Consider the following 14,402-nt stretch of genomic DNA (forward strand, 5'->3'; position numbering starts at 1 on the left):
AGGGCACAAAACAGTATGTATAATGGCAAGTCTCGACACATTCGTCGAAGACATAATACTGTGCGACAGTTGATCTCTAATGGAGTTATATCTGTTGATTATATTAAATCAAAGGATAACTTAGCGGATCCGCTTACAAAAGCATTAAATAGAGATCAAATGTACTGTCTGTCAAAAGGAATGGGTTTAAAACCTACCAAATAAAGTTTTCATAGTGGCAACCCAACCTTGTAGATTGGAGATCCCAAGATCTTGGTTCAATGGGACAACTAAATTATGAAAACTTGTGGAATCACTCCTCATTCCTAAGACGATGAGTGAAGTTGCCTACAAAGGTAGTGACGTTAAGTATTGTACTTTTAATGATTCCGTTGCTTGCAAAAGCGGGGTAAGTAGGATACCATTTTACAAGGAGATCACCTATGTACGTGTGAGGACGGGCCGCCTCGATGAAACACGTATGAAGCCAAGATGTGTTCCATGGCCAAAACGGACACAACCGATAAAACAAAATGGAAATGGAAGAAAGGTTGTCTTGTGGGTACAGTTGTCTGGTTTTACATGAACCGCCAAGAAGTTCAAGACATCACGTTCACTTCGTGGCCTAGTAAATCCGATTGTATTCCACTAGGGAAGGTTCAAAGCCAAAAGCCACCTCTCCTGATGAGATAATTTTTCGTATAAACCCTCTCTTATGCATCACGAGCATTCATGCATTAATTTCATTCATGTGGGGGATTGTTGGAATTTTGATGCTTAATGAATGAAAATTAAGCAAGTAAATCAATGTGTTTGATTTGGAAAAATTCGAAAAGAAAAACGAAGCTTAATGAACGAATATTAAGTTCGATTGTTCTGAATAAAACTCGAAAGAGTTCATCATATGTTGAAAAAACATAAATCGAGTAGTCGGAACGTGTAAGGGACGGAAAAGAAAGAAAAAAAAAAGAGAGGCTCGGTGAACAGTGCCATGCGCGCGGCCGCGCGGGCATGCGCGCAGCCGCGCGCGCGCCTGCCGAGACAGTGGCAGGCGCTGCCGAGTGCTGCCGAGCGCTGCTCGGCAGCGTGCGCACGGACGCGTCCCTTCGAAATTTTTCTGACATTTTTTCATTTTTTTGGCATTGTTTGATGCTTGTGGTCAGTTACAAGTGCCAAGGGACACCCCTATGATTGAAAGATCATGTCTCTTACATGGAAAACATTAAATGCATGATTATTTGAAAATCAAAACCACTTTTAACATACAAGCATAAGCATATTCTCCTTCTTCCTTTCTTCTTCAAGAGAGAGTTCATCCATTTCTTTGTGAAAGAACTTGAATATTTGTGTGCTCATTATTCAAGTGTTGTAGTTGTATCTTGGGAGAAGATTGCCACAAACTCTAGCACATTGTGAGGGCAAATTCTTCTTAAGGAGAAAGTGTTCAACACTTGCCTCTACAAAGCCATTTTCATTGTTTTCTTCTTGCTTTCCCTCATATTTTGAATACCCCAAACAACACCAATGACATCTAGAAATAAATAAATAAAAATTAGAAGTAAACATAAAAATAATAAAAAAAACCTGATAGATCCCTAAGTAAATAAATAAAAAAAATCAGCTTATCAAAAAGTTCATTCTCATCAATGACATTTGCTTTCTTCAAATCTCTAAAGCTTTTGAATTCAAATATACTTGATGAAAAAGTATCATCAAAAATCTCGCAGACATTAGTTTTATTCATAAACATGATTTTGTATTTATGTGTTGTTGTCTTGTATTTCGGACGATTATCTGGAACAATTATGTTTTTAATTGCAAAAAGATGATCTTCTTTCAGAATTGGTTTCATTTTCTATATGAGGCCTTCTTTTATTGTTGCATGAATGCACGAACCCTAACAAAATGGAGAGAATCTATATATTATATTTAATTGTTTTGAGGATTTCAATATCAAATATAAGAAAATTTGTTATCTCCTGATCATGAAAGATGAATTCGAAAATAGGTCCACTGTTTCCATATGGAGGAAGATCGTAACAATGAATCAGTCGTAGTTTGAACGTCCACTGCCAGGTTGAAGGTTCCACTTCACGAACATAACCGAATAAAGGGGCCATTAGGGTATGAAAGACTTATTGGCTACAAAATGAATTTGAGCACGGTTTTGGAATTTGGCAGCGTATTTGTAATCTGGCTGTTGTGTGTGATGATAATATATCATGCAAATTTATATATGTATTTATAGATTAAAAAAACATTAGTTTTAAATTAAAAAAAATGGCTTCAAACGAAGCAAAATTTTTGGAACATGTGTCAAATTTCAGAATTCAGATGTAAATTTTAATTTTATTTGGTTTTTAATTCCGACTTGTATTAGGTTTATAATTCCCATAAGGGAATTTAATTTTTGGATTTGAAATTTGAAAGTAATTTAATTTTGTTTGTTATTCCTAGAAGAGATTCAATTTTCAAGTATTATACATACACATACATTAATATATAGTTTTAATAATGAATTAAATATCTTTAATCATTTATTATAATAACATTTCTCGATTATTTCCTTTTTTAGAATGTCTATTTAGATGATAAATTACTTAAAATAGCAGATAACTCTGTTTTTATATATATAGATAATCGTATATATATTTGTTATAAATAATGTAGTTAACTCTCCTACGAAATATTATATTCTTGTTGTCGCACGTCGAGACATGGATTATCTTAATTTGAGACAGATAGCAAGTTCCATCATCTATGATTCCATTGATGAAAAGAGTTACAATAAGATTATCTGATGTTGCATTTCATGGGTGAAACGATCTCACTTTAAACGGGTGAATTTGAAATTAAATATATGAATATTTTTTAGAGGATTTCAATATCAAATATAAACAAATATCAAATATAAGAAAATTTGTACCTCCTGATCATGGAAGATGCATTCGAAAGTAGGTCCACTGTTTCCATATTGAGGAAGATCGTAACAACGAATTAGTCGTAATTTGGAAGCCCACTGCCAGGTTGAAGGTTACACTTCATGAACATAATTGAATAAATGGACCATTAGGGTATCAAAGACATATTGGCTACAAAATGAATTTGAGCACGTTCTTGGAATTTGGCAGAGTATTTGTAATCTGGCTGTTGTGTGTGATGATAATATATCATGCAAATTTATATATGTATTTATAGATTAAAAAAGCATTAGTTTTAAAACGATTTCAAACGAAGCAAAATTTTTGGAACATGTGTCAAATTTCAGAATTCATATGTAAATTTTTGTATTTGGTTTTTTATTCCGACTTGTATTAGCTAGGTTTATAATTCCCAGAAGGGAATTTAATTTTTGGATTTGAAATTTGTAATGTAATTTAATTTGGTTTGTTATTCCTAGAAGAGATTCAATTTTCAAGTATTATACATACACATACATTAATATACAGTTTAATAAGGAATTAAATATCTTTCATCATTTATTATAATAACATTCTCGATTATTTCTTTTTTTAGAATGTCTATTTAGATGGGAAATTACTTAAAATAGCAGACAACTCTGCTTTTATATATACATATATATATATAATCGTATATATATTTGTTATAAATAATGTAGTTAACTCTCCTAAGAAATATTAAATTCTTGTTGTCGTACGTCGAGACATGGATTATCTTAATTTGAGACAGATAGCAAGTTCCATCATCTATGATTCCATTGATGAAAAGAGTTACAATAAGATTATCTGTTGTTGCATTTCATGGGTGAAGCGATCTCACTTTAAAATTTCGGGTGAACTTGAAATTAGATATAAGAATTTTTTTTAGAGGATTTCAATATCAAATATAAGAAAATTTGTACCTCCTGATCATGAAAGATGCATTGGAAAGTAGGTCCACTGTTTCCATATGGAGGAAGATCGTAACAACGATTTAGCTGTAGTTTGAAAGCCCACTGCCAGGTTGAAGGTTCCACTTCACGAACATAACTGAATAAAGGGACCATTAGGGTATGATGAAAGACTTATTGGCTACAAAATGAATTTGAGCATGGTCTTGAAATTTGGCAGAGTATTTGTAATATGGCTGTTGTGTGATATATCATGCAAATTTATATATGTATTTATAGACTAAAAAACATTAGTTTTAAATTATTAATAAACGATTTCAAACGAAGCAAAATTTTTGGAACATGTGTCAAATTTCAGAATTCATATGTAAATTTTAATTTGTATTTGGTTTTTAATTCCGACTTGTATTAGCTAGGTTTATAATTCCCATAAGGGAATTTAATTTTTAGATTTGAAATTTGAAATGTAATTTAATTTGGTTTGTTAATATATATATATATATATATATATATATATATATATAGACAATCGTATATACATTTGTTATAAATAATGTAGTTAACTCTGCTACGAAATATTATATTCTTGTTGTCGCACGTCGAGACATGTATTATCCTAATTTGAGACAGATCGCAAGTTCCATCATCTATGATTCCATTGATGAAAAGAGTTACAATAAGATTATCTGATGTTGCATTTCATGGGTGAAGCGATCTCACTTTAAATTCAGGTGAATTTGAAATTAATCACAAGAATTAGTAAATATGACTAAATTAACTAAAAATGAATTTGAAATTCACGTAATTTTAATTGTCTGAACAAGTTAAACTGATTTGAAACGACTTAGATCCAAACACAATATGATATAATATGGAAGTTTAATCGTCCGAACAAGTTAAATTGATTTCAAACATAACTAATTTTACTAGAGATAACAATATAATTTTTTTTCGTTGAATGCATTTTTGGTTCTATATTTGCTATTTTGATTCTATATATGATTAAATTTCAGTTTTGTTTATCATTTTTTTAAAAATCTATTCTTTTTCTCATGATCATATCAGCTAGACCTGGCCAAAGTCAGGTCTGACCCGAGCCTGAACCGGAACTAGCCCGTGGTCAATGGGTCGATTAACCGGATTAACGGGTTTGACCCAGAATCGTGGCCGAAACTACCCTAAGTCGGCCCGGTTACAATTTATGGCTAAAAACTCGTGACCTGCCTAGTTGGACGGGTCTGACCCGACGGGTCGGACAATACTTGCTGGTTCAAATCGGACCAAAATTGGTGAGTTGACCGTTGCAAAATAAATTTCCGGTTTTTCTCATATTTTTCACACAATTTTCTCTCAATCTCTAATTCACAATTCTTTCTTGATTATAAAGTTATCGAGTTCGAGCATCCCCATTTCCTTCATTCAATGTCGTTATCTATGATCTTGATTTTTTTGATGAGGAACATCAAGAACGAAAACAAGAGGTTCATCAAACACATCATCATCAAAGTCAAGAAAGTACAAACAATCCGATATCTTCACCAAACATTTCAAAAATGTGACGCTTTCCTCCGGTGATATCCAAGCCAAATGCAAATATTGTTCGAAAACTTAAAAATTTCAACAAGAATGCGCTTTTGGAACTTTAAAGTGGCACGCCGAGAAAAATCATCATGTGGAAATTGGTAGTGATCGTTCTCAAACTCAAATTCTTACAGTCTCTTCACAATCGGGTAATGATTCTCAATTTTTTAATTTTTTGAAGCTAAATTTAGAGAAAAAACGGCTAAATCTTGTGTGGTTGAATAACTTTCTTTTAGTTTTAATAGTAAACTATCTTTTGAAAATTGGCTTCTACATTGCAAACCTTAAATTAGACATATCTAACGAAATACACTCAAATGCGCAATTAAAAAATTAGTCGTTGCACAAAAAAATAAATTAAAAGAATTTGTTAGTTTAAATAATAAAGTGTGAGGCCCGGGGCCGAAGAGGGCGGGGGGTGATCGCCGGTGCCATCAGTTGCACAGACAATGAGCGGCTCCTAGCAAGCTTCTAGGTGGAGGGAACATAAATGAACCGACCCACATGGGAATGAGAGGGATCCCGAGACTGTTCAATGTAATGGACTGTATAGTTGAAGAGGCCTTAAAAGATTTGATTGATACTACTCATATCACGAAGGTGCATCTTCTTTTAGGTAGCTCATCACATAAGAACTCCAAAGTTAAGCGTGCTTGACTTGGGGCAATTTTGGGATAGGTGACCTCCTAAGAAGTTTCCTAGGGTGCGTGTGAGTGAGAACATAAGCAGGATGGAAAGACTCGTCTTGGTACAGTGAGGACAGTCGTCAAATCTGGGGCGTTAGAAGTGGTATTAGAGCCGACCTCTCTTAATACGGTGTGGTTCGGGGACGAACCAAGCGGAAGCTGGTGGGCATGTGAGGCTCGGGGCCGACGAGGACGGGGCGTGATCGCCAGTGTCATCAGTTGCACGGACAATGAGCGGCTCTTGACAGGCTTCTAGGTGGAGGGAACATGAATGAACCGACCCACACGAAAATGAGAGGGATTCCGAGACTGTTCAATGTAATAGACTGTACAGTTGAAGAGGGCTTAAAAGATTTGATTGGTACTACTCATATCACGAAGGTGCATCTTTTTTTCGGTAGCTCATCACATAAGAACTCCAAAGTAAAGCGTGCTTGACTTGGGGCAATTTTGGGATGGGTGACCTCCTGGGAAGTTTCCTAGGGTGCGTGTGAGTGAGGACATAAGCACACTGGAAAGACTCGTCTTGGTACAGTGAGGACAGTCGTCAAATCTGGACCGTTACATAAAATTTCTTTGTGTTCGGATATTTGGATCGTTCATTGGCAAAGTTGTTCATATATAGGTATTATATGTTATTGGATTGATAGTTTTGAAACATTCAAAATATATTGCATGTATATATATGTTTTAATGAACACACACGAAATAAAATATTTCTCAATTTATATTTTTTTTATTTTAGAATATATGTTCTAAATTCTCAAGTTTTTTCAATTTCTTTTGATAATGCTAGTGAAAATACTTCTTGTATTAGTGACTTATTGAAATATGTAAATCATTACTATGTGATAGATTTTTCATATTAGATGCACATGTCATATTTTAAATTGTGTGTTAAAAATGAACTAAAAAAGTTATCATCCCATATTCAACCAATAAGGAACCCAATTCATTATCTATGGACACATCCTCAAGTTATGAAACAATTTGACAAATTTTTTGCAAAATAAATTTTATGAGACCAAAATGGTTTGCACGAGACGTTCTAACTCGTTGGAATTCAACAATATAAATTATTATTATCGTATTTTGAATATAAAGATTTATTATTTATAATTTTCAGCGACATGTTTAAGCTCGTGATATTCATTTATTTTCGAATCAATAGAAAATATACACTAGTATTTGTGAAGTTTTAAAAGTTTTTAATGATGCTAGAGACCAATTATCTGGTCTTTATTATTCTAATTCTCATTTAGTTTTAACACATTGTTGTAACATCACATATATTTTTAGTGAACATATTAATCTAGTGATGATGTTTAGTTCAATGTATTTATGTAATGAAAGCGAAATGAGAAAAATATTTTTTATAAATTCCTGAAATATTTTTATATGCTTTTGTTTTAGATCATATACTAAATTGTATTATTTACAAAAATGTTAATATCATATTATGATTCTTTACACCATACTACGGAAACAGTTCTTAATATTTCATTGATTTAAAAAAAATTAAAACTCATTATATGATATTTATAATGAATATAACAACAAATATGATGAACAAATTGTTCCACATGAATCATAATTCATTATCATTAACAATATTACTTCTAAAATTACTAAATAACAATATTTATTAAAGGAAAAGGAAATATCCACGAAGATCCTCAAGTTCCGGCCAGGAACTTGAGAATTATTTTAGCACTACTTTTCATTTTAGCGATGAAGATAAGAAAACTTTCAACATATTGCGATAGTGGCGGCAAAAAAAGACAAATATATTCAATTTTGTCTATAATGAAAAAGAAATTGTAGCTTGCTCAATTTCAACGGTTGCAGTGGTTCAATGTTTTAGTAGGAGGAAGTACATTAGACGATAGATATTCTAGCTTAATATTAGAAAATTTGAAAGCTCGATGTTTGCTCAATAATTGGTTAAAAGCCGCTGACCAAACACACCATGTTAAAAGTGAAGAAGAATACCAAGACGAAACTAGCTAGGGAGCATCAGAAAAAACGACGGGAGGAAATGCGAGTGAATGTGATTGATCATAATGAAATATAATAGATTTTATATCAGAAGTTAAAAGTTGAAATGTAATAGAATTTTTATTGAGAAAATGTAATATTTTTTATTGGGATAATGAAATAATATTTGATAGAGTTTTAATAAGTGCAATTGATAAGTGTCTTTTTTACATGTTTTAATTGTGTTATTTTAATCTATTATTGCATTAGTTTATGATATCGAATATGCATTTTATCATTTTTATTCATAATTTATGCATATTGTTCGTCTCTCACATGTTTCGTTTGATTTATAGGTGGACTTGATCAAAAAGAAAGAAATTATTGGCTAAGTTGCGAAGAGGGCCCTCAAGCAAATAAAGAATATTTGCGTGAAGGGCGTGCAAGGGCGATATGTTTTACCCGCTCCAACACACCATTTTGAAGAACTGAATATGCAACACCGAGGAGCTCGCACTAGGGCGGTAAAATCCGACCATATATATATAGGTTGGCCCGAACCTGGCTGTTAATCCAGACCGGACCCAAAGCCGAACCCAGATCGTCGGGTTCACAATTAGAGCTAACAGTTACAGTTAAAGTCAGGATTTTCTCGGCCCGGCTCCATCCCAGCCCGTGGCCAGATCTAACAATAACACTCATCGTGAAAAATCATTAAAATTATAAAAACTTTAAAAAAATGATAATCAAAATTGCAAAATGTAAAATGGCCTCGGATATTAATAACAGAAAATTGAGGCTTGGGCCTAGGGCGGTCCCAAATGTAAAATTCTAAGAGAGGTTTCTTTTTTTTTTTTTTTTTTTTTTTTTTTTGTAAAGATAATAAAATTTGAAATATTTTATTTGTATTTGAGAACCGAAGACAAACGCCAACCACGTATTTGTTTATTATTATTATTATTATTATTATTATTATTATTATTATTAATAATAATAAAATATAAGTACAGCCTGACTTTACCAGCAATTTCTGAGCTTAATGGAGATGGTGAACAAACTGTTCGTAAATTAAACAAAAAATTAGTATTTGTGTAATTTTTGATTCAGTTTCTTGCCTGATTCGATCAGTTGGTAGCTGAAATTGTTCAAGTGGCGGGGAGAAGCAGATCGAAGATGCGAGTAAGATGTGGAAGGAGACTAGAGACAGAGAATTCGGTAACCTTCGCCCTAATTCATTCGTTAATCGTATTGCCAGAGCTCGTCTTTCTTCCACTCAACTCTCCAATTACAAGGAAATCGTATCTTCTCACCGTGGCTCCATCGATTCTCTTCAGGTCCTTTCTCACTGCTCACTTTAGTTTTTTGTTTTTTGTTTTTTTTTTTTAATTATTTCTTCGATTTGATACTTACTTGAAGAACTGTTGGTGATTATGTTGTGATTTTTTTAAGGTTTTGTAGTTTCATCTGGTTTTCACTTGAAAAAAATATGATAATGATGTCAAAAGTTGCTGCTGCTATTGATTTTGTATTTTCGGGGCATTGGTTCTTTATGATTTATGCCCCGCTAAAACTGAGCTATATGCTGAACTTTTTTGGCCATATCATTGGGTTTTCCTGCATCTTTGAGGGCCATTAAAATTTTAAGGCTGTGAGATTACTATGATTGAAACGGCGAATCATTTTTAATTTTTTTTTTTAACTCTTAACTGAAGTTAATGGAAACAAACATCCTATGTCTTTTGCTCCAAAAATCTTGCGTTTGTTTCAGTGGAGTATCACGTTTGTTTTTTTTTTTCTTTTTATAAATTGCTAGATTAAAAAATTTGATAGGGTGGTTCATGATGGTAAGTTAAGAGTTACATTATTTCTCACTTGTATTATTTCTTGAGCTAGTGTGATTAAACTTATGCTGCATGGACGTTTCCTCTTTGAGCAAAAATATCTTTGTGATTTGGTGTAATGCTATGTTTTTCCTTAAAAAATGTGGCCCTGTTGCAATTCAAGATCAGGTTGATTTGACGGAGGGTAGATATTTACTGGCTGGTGCAGCAGATGCAACTGTTGCTATCTATGATATTCAACGTGCAACAAATTATGAGGGGGGTGGCCTGATTGCAAAGCACAAGTCAGTATTTGTCATTAACAAACAGCATGAGAATGGACATAAATATGCCATATCCTCAGCGGCTCAGCCATTTGGTATCCAATTGACACAGGATTGTTCGCAACTGGTTCTTATGATCATCATGTTAATGTCTGGGATACAAATTCCACACAAGCAAGTCTTGTTTCTTTTGTATCTTTGGATAAAATTTTGAATCCTTCTACCATCTCGCATTACTTAATATTTCTAATACAGGTTGTACAGAATTTTAAAATGCCTGGAAAGGTTTATAAAATTGCTATGTCTCCACAAGCAAGAGCTCACATGTTAATTGCTGCTGGAACCGAGGATGTCCAAGTTCGTTTATGTGATATAGCCTCCGGTGCATTTGCCCACACATTATCAGGTCATCGTGGTATGTAAATAGTTCTACATCACCTTGTCTAACATTAACCTTCTTGGCACTCACTTTAGAGTTTGACAGGAAAGTATGGATGTTGTTTGTGCACATGTGATTCTCATATAGTTGCAAGTTGTTGCAGTTATTGGAAGGGGGATAGTTAGGAAGCAGCAACTGTTTCCGTCATAGAGCGGTTGATACATTGTGTTTGAGCTGCTTTATATTTGAGTTGCGTGTTACCAACAACTATAGCTTTTACCTAAACAACAAGCATTTGACACTAAAGTTTTTTCCTGTTAGAAACAAAAAACTAGCTGGTAGAGTGTTATTAGGGCTAATCAATTGCTGACTGAGATCTTACAACTGATTTTAAAGGATATTTTTCTCAATCCTGAATTTCCTGGGCTGCTTTCGCATTTTGGTAATCGAAAATTCGTACTTGACATGATTAGACTACTTCAGCATGAATACCAAGAGAAGGTAAACACATAATAGCATTAGCGAACTAAGAACCAAAAACTTGTCCTTCATAACTATACATTTAGATGAGAACTAATTTCTATTCTGCCTCTGAATATGGTATATGCACTAGTATAATTAATTTGGAGTAGGTTAGAAATCAGCAAAGTTGACATGGGGCAGCAGCAATATGATTTATCATTCGATGTATGCTTCTATTGATAACAGTTCGTTCTTCTTTTTTTTAGCTGAAGTTTTGAGTTATCTACTTGTTAATTCAGAAAAGAAATTTGAATATTTCTAGTAAATCAAGACAACATCTTTCCAAAGGGATGAACTATCAATTTTGATGTATAAAAGAAACTGTAGAACAAATCAGCCTTATTTCTAAGTATAGGAAAATTGTAGACTGGACAAATTGTTCCATATAATAGACGGTACCTATTTTTATATTTATTTTTGCTTCTGTTCTTACACTGCTACCTATTTCCTTAAACTGTCTCAAGTTTGTATATACACCTTCATTCAACAATCTGACTTTATGAGTATAGTGCCTTTTCGTTCACCCCTATAAGAAGCTAATGTTTTCGGTCTCAAGTTACCTTGTCTTCATAATTAAATTACTAAACATAATAATGCTAATTGTGTTAAACTTTCTTTGTTTCTGCCACCAACTAAATATTCCTTGCTCTTCCTTCAATTTTGTAGTGAATAGAAAGTAGTTTATTTTGTTGACAATACCAATTCGGTGTTAGATCTTGTAGGAAATTCACGCTTTTGATATGATGTGATGGATCTTTATTCGTTATATTTGTTTGTTATGATAGATGGTGTAATGTCATTGGAGTGGTCTACTTCTAGTGAGTGGGTTTTGGTAACCGGAGGATGTGATGGTGCTATACGTTTTTGGGACATTAGGCGTGCTGGATGCTTTCATATTTTAGATCAATCCCATTCTCAGCTTGGAAGACGCCCGCCTCTTCTATCACGCACAACAACTAATAAGGTTCCTTATTTTCTAGTACCAAGACAAAAACAATTGATATATGTGTTTTAAGATACATAATTTAGCCTGAAGAATAAGATGGTTGATATTGTTATCCTTTGCATGTTTCTATACTTATGCTATTGTTTTAATTAAGACACCTTGAAATTTAGTTTGCTTGGAAGTGCCACATAAGTGTCTATTTTAACTGAAATGTGTTCATGGTAAAGGAAATTAGTGAAATTTCACATATAGGATAGTGTTTTGCTTGACTATGATCATCAAGTTAGAGAATTTCATATTAGAATGAAACAGAACTTCTCCAAATCTTTTCCTGGTTCCTGACTTTCTGTGCTGTCGTACGTATCAAAATACTGTCTCGTCGAAAGCTTTACACCCACTATACTCTTTTTGCACCCACAGATGTGATGTGTCTTGTAAAGTGAAATTATATTTACCTTGATTTTTTTGCTCTTTGGTAGAAATCTTCATCGGCAGGACAACTTTCGAATGCAAAAGTCCGAGCACCTCAGAGGAAAGTACCCAATGGAAATGCTTTGAAGTCCTATTCAACTGGGAGGATTTCAAGTCATGTAAAAACCACAAAACAGCGATTACATCCTGGAATGCTATCGAATTATGATCGTGCCACTGGCCATTATGGTGTTGTGACTGGAATAAAGGGGACCGACGATGGCATGTATCTTCTTAGTGCAGGTTGAATTTACTACAAATTGAAGAAAAGTCTATCATGTATTCTCCCTTCTACTGTTTTTTTCTATGATTCATTATTTTATTTGCAACCTTCACTTCAATTTTTCAAAATATTTTTGCATAGGGGCTAGAAAGACTTCTCAGTTCCATATTACATTAAAACTTAAAGAATAGAGAATATTATGCTAACTTCCGTGGTATGATCTGTTATGTTATTTTCTCAACATGTGATGTGGCCATTAGGAACCTTGATTTATTTTTAGTTAGATTGTATTTTAAAAGTCCGTTTTTATGAGGTCTACTCCAATACATTGCTTTCTGAGAAATTTTGATATGCAAAAAGTAGCGCGACCTTAGGCTGAGGGTAATGCTCTGTTGCTACTTTCTTTCCTTGTTAATTTGGACTGGCTTAGATTTTTGGGTCTTATCAGTCATTGAAGTTTCATTTTGGATATACAGAGCAATGTGCCAAATTTTTATAACTAATTGTATTATCATGGATGTTAATTCTTTATTACATCTTTGACTCTCAGGTTCTGATTCACGGCTGAAGTTATGGGATATAGAATCTGGATGTAATACACTTGTAAACTTTGAAACTAAACGTTTACAAAGCACGAAAGCTATACAGATGGCTGTATCTCATGATTCAACCCTCGCTTATATTCCATGCATGACCACTGTTAAAGTATACATCCTCTTCTTACATTCTACTGTGACAGTATCACTTTTTCAAATATGTGATTTGTTGTGTGATATATGCTATCAATTTTTTAGGTATTCGATATGTGGTCTGGTCAAACAAAGGGGACTTTCCGTGGCCATTATGAAAATGTCAACTGCTGTTGGTACAACGCACAGGATCATGTTTGTCTCCCTCCCTCCTCCTCTCCCTAACACCCACCCCCAAAAAAAAAAGGCTACGCACCCCCACAAATGTTGGCTGTATCATTTTTTCCCTGGATAAATTCTCATTGAGTCACTGAAAAAGAAATTAATAATTTGGTCCCTTGTTTGTAGGAGTTGTACACTGGCGGTAACGACAGACAGATCCTCGTCTGGTCACCATCAAAATTCATTTCTGATGAAATGGTAGGTTTTCTAAATTTGAATGTTTGATTTTCTGGTGCTACGCCGAGCGATCCCAACCTTATTTTGGTGCAGGATGAATGGAGGAAAGGGCAAAATACAGCAGCTGATCAGGATAACTGGAGTGACTAAGGTTTATTTATCTATTGGTCTTTGTTTTCTCCTTGTACATTGTAGCCTCGCCTTTTTTACAAGAAGTTTGAAGTTTGTCTTATAGATTTGTATAATTAGAATGAAACGCTTGCCTGAGTAATGATACAGAAATCTTTGGCTATGAGAAGTAGTTTCTTCAAACAATTATTTTGTAAAGTTTTCCTTTTTCTTTTTCTTGTTTTTTGTAAGTAAAATCTATTTTATTTTTAAATATGGTAGAAACAAAGTTTTTATTATTATTATTATTATTATTATTTATTTATAAAATACAGATGAACATTTTAAAACAACATTCTACGCCTTTTCGCTTTTTAAAATAAAATTTCCGCCAAATGCTACATTATATTTTAAACAATAACGCTCTATTAATATTTTTATATTTATGAAATTGTTATCTTACTATTTTTATGATTGCTTAATTGGTG

The 14,402-nt window shown here is 33.4% G+C and overlaps 1 pseudogene; it reads left to right on the forward strand.

The window, feature by feature from the left end:
* The first annotated feature begins 9,237 nt into the window (after positions 1 to 9,237).
* Positions 9,238 to 14,121, forward strand: LOC140827637 (WD repeat-containing protein ATCSA-1-like; annotated as a pseudogene).
* The last annotated feature ends 281 nt before the right edge of the window (positions 14,122 to 14,402 follow it).

Source organism: Primulina eburnea, chromosome 3 (assembly GCF_022965805.1).
Source record: "Primulina eburnea isolate SZY01 chromosome 3, ASM2296580v1, whole genome shotgun sequence".
NCBI lineage: Eukaryota > Viridiplantae > Streptophyta > Magnoliopsida > Lamiales > Gesneriaceae > Primulina > Primulina eburnea.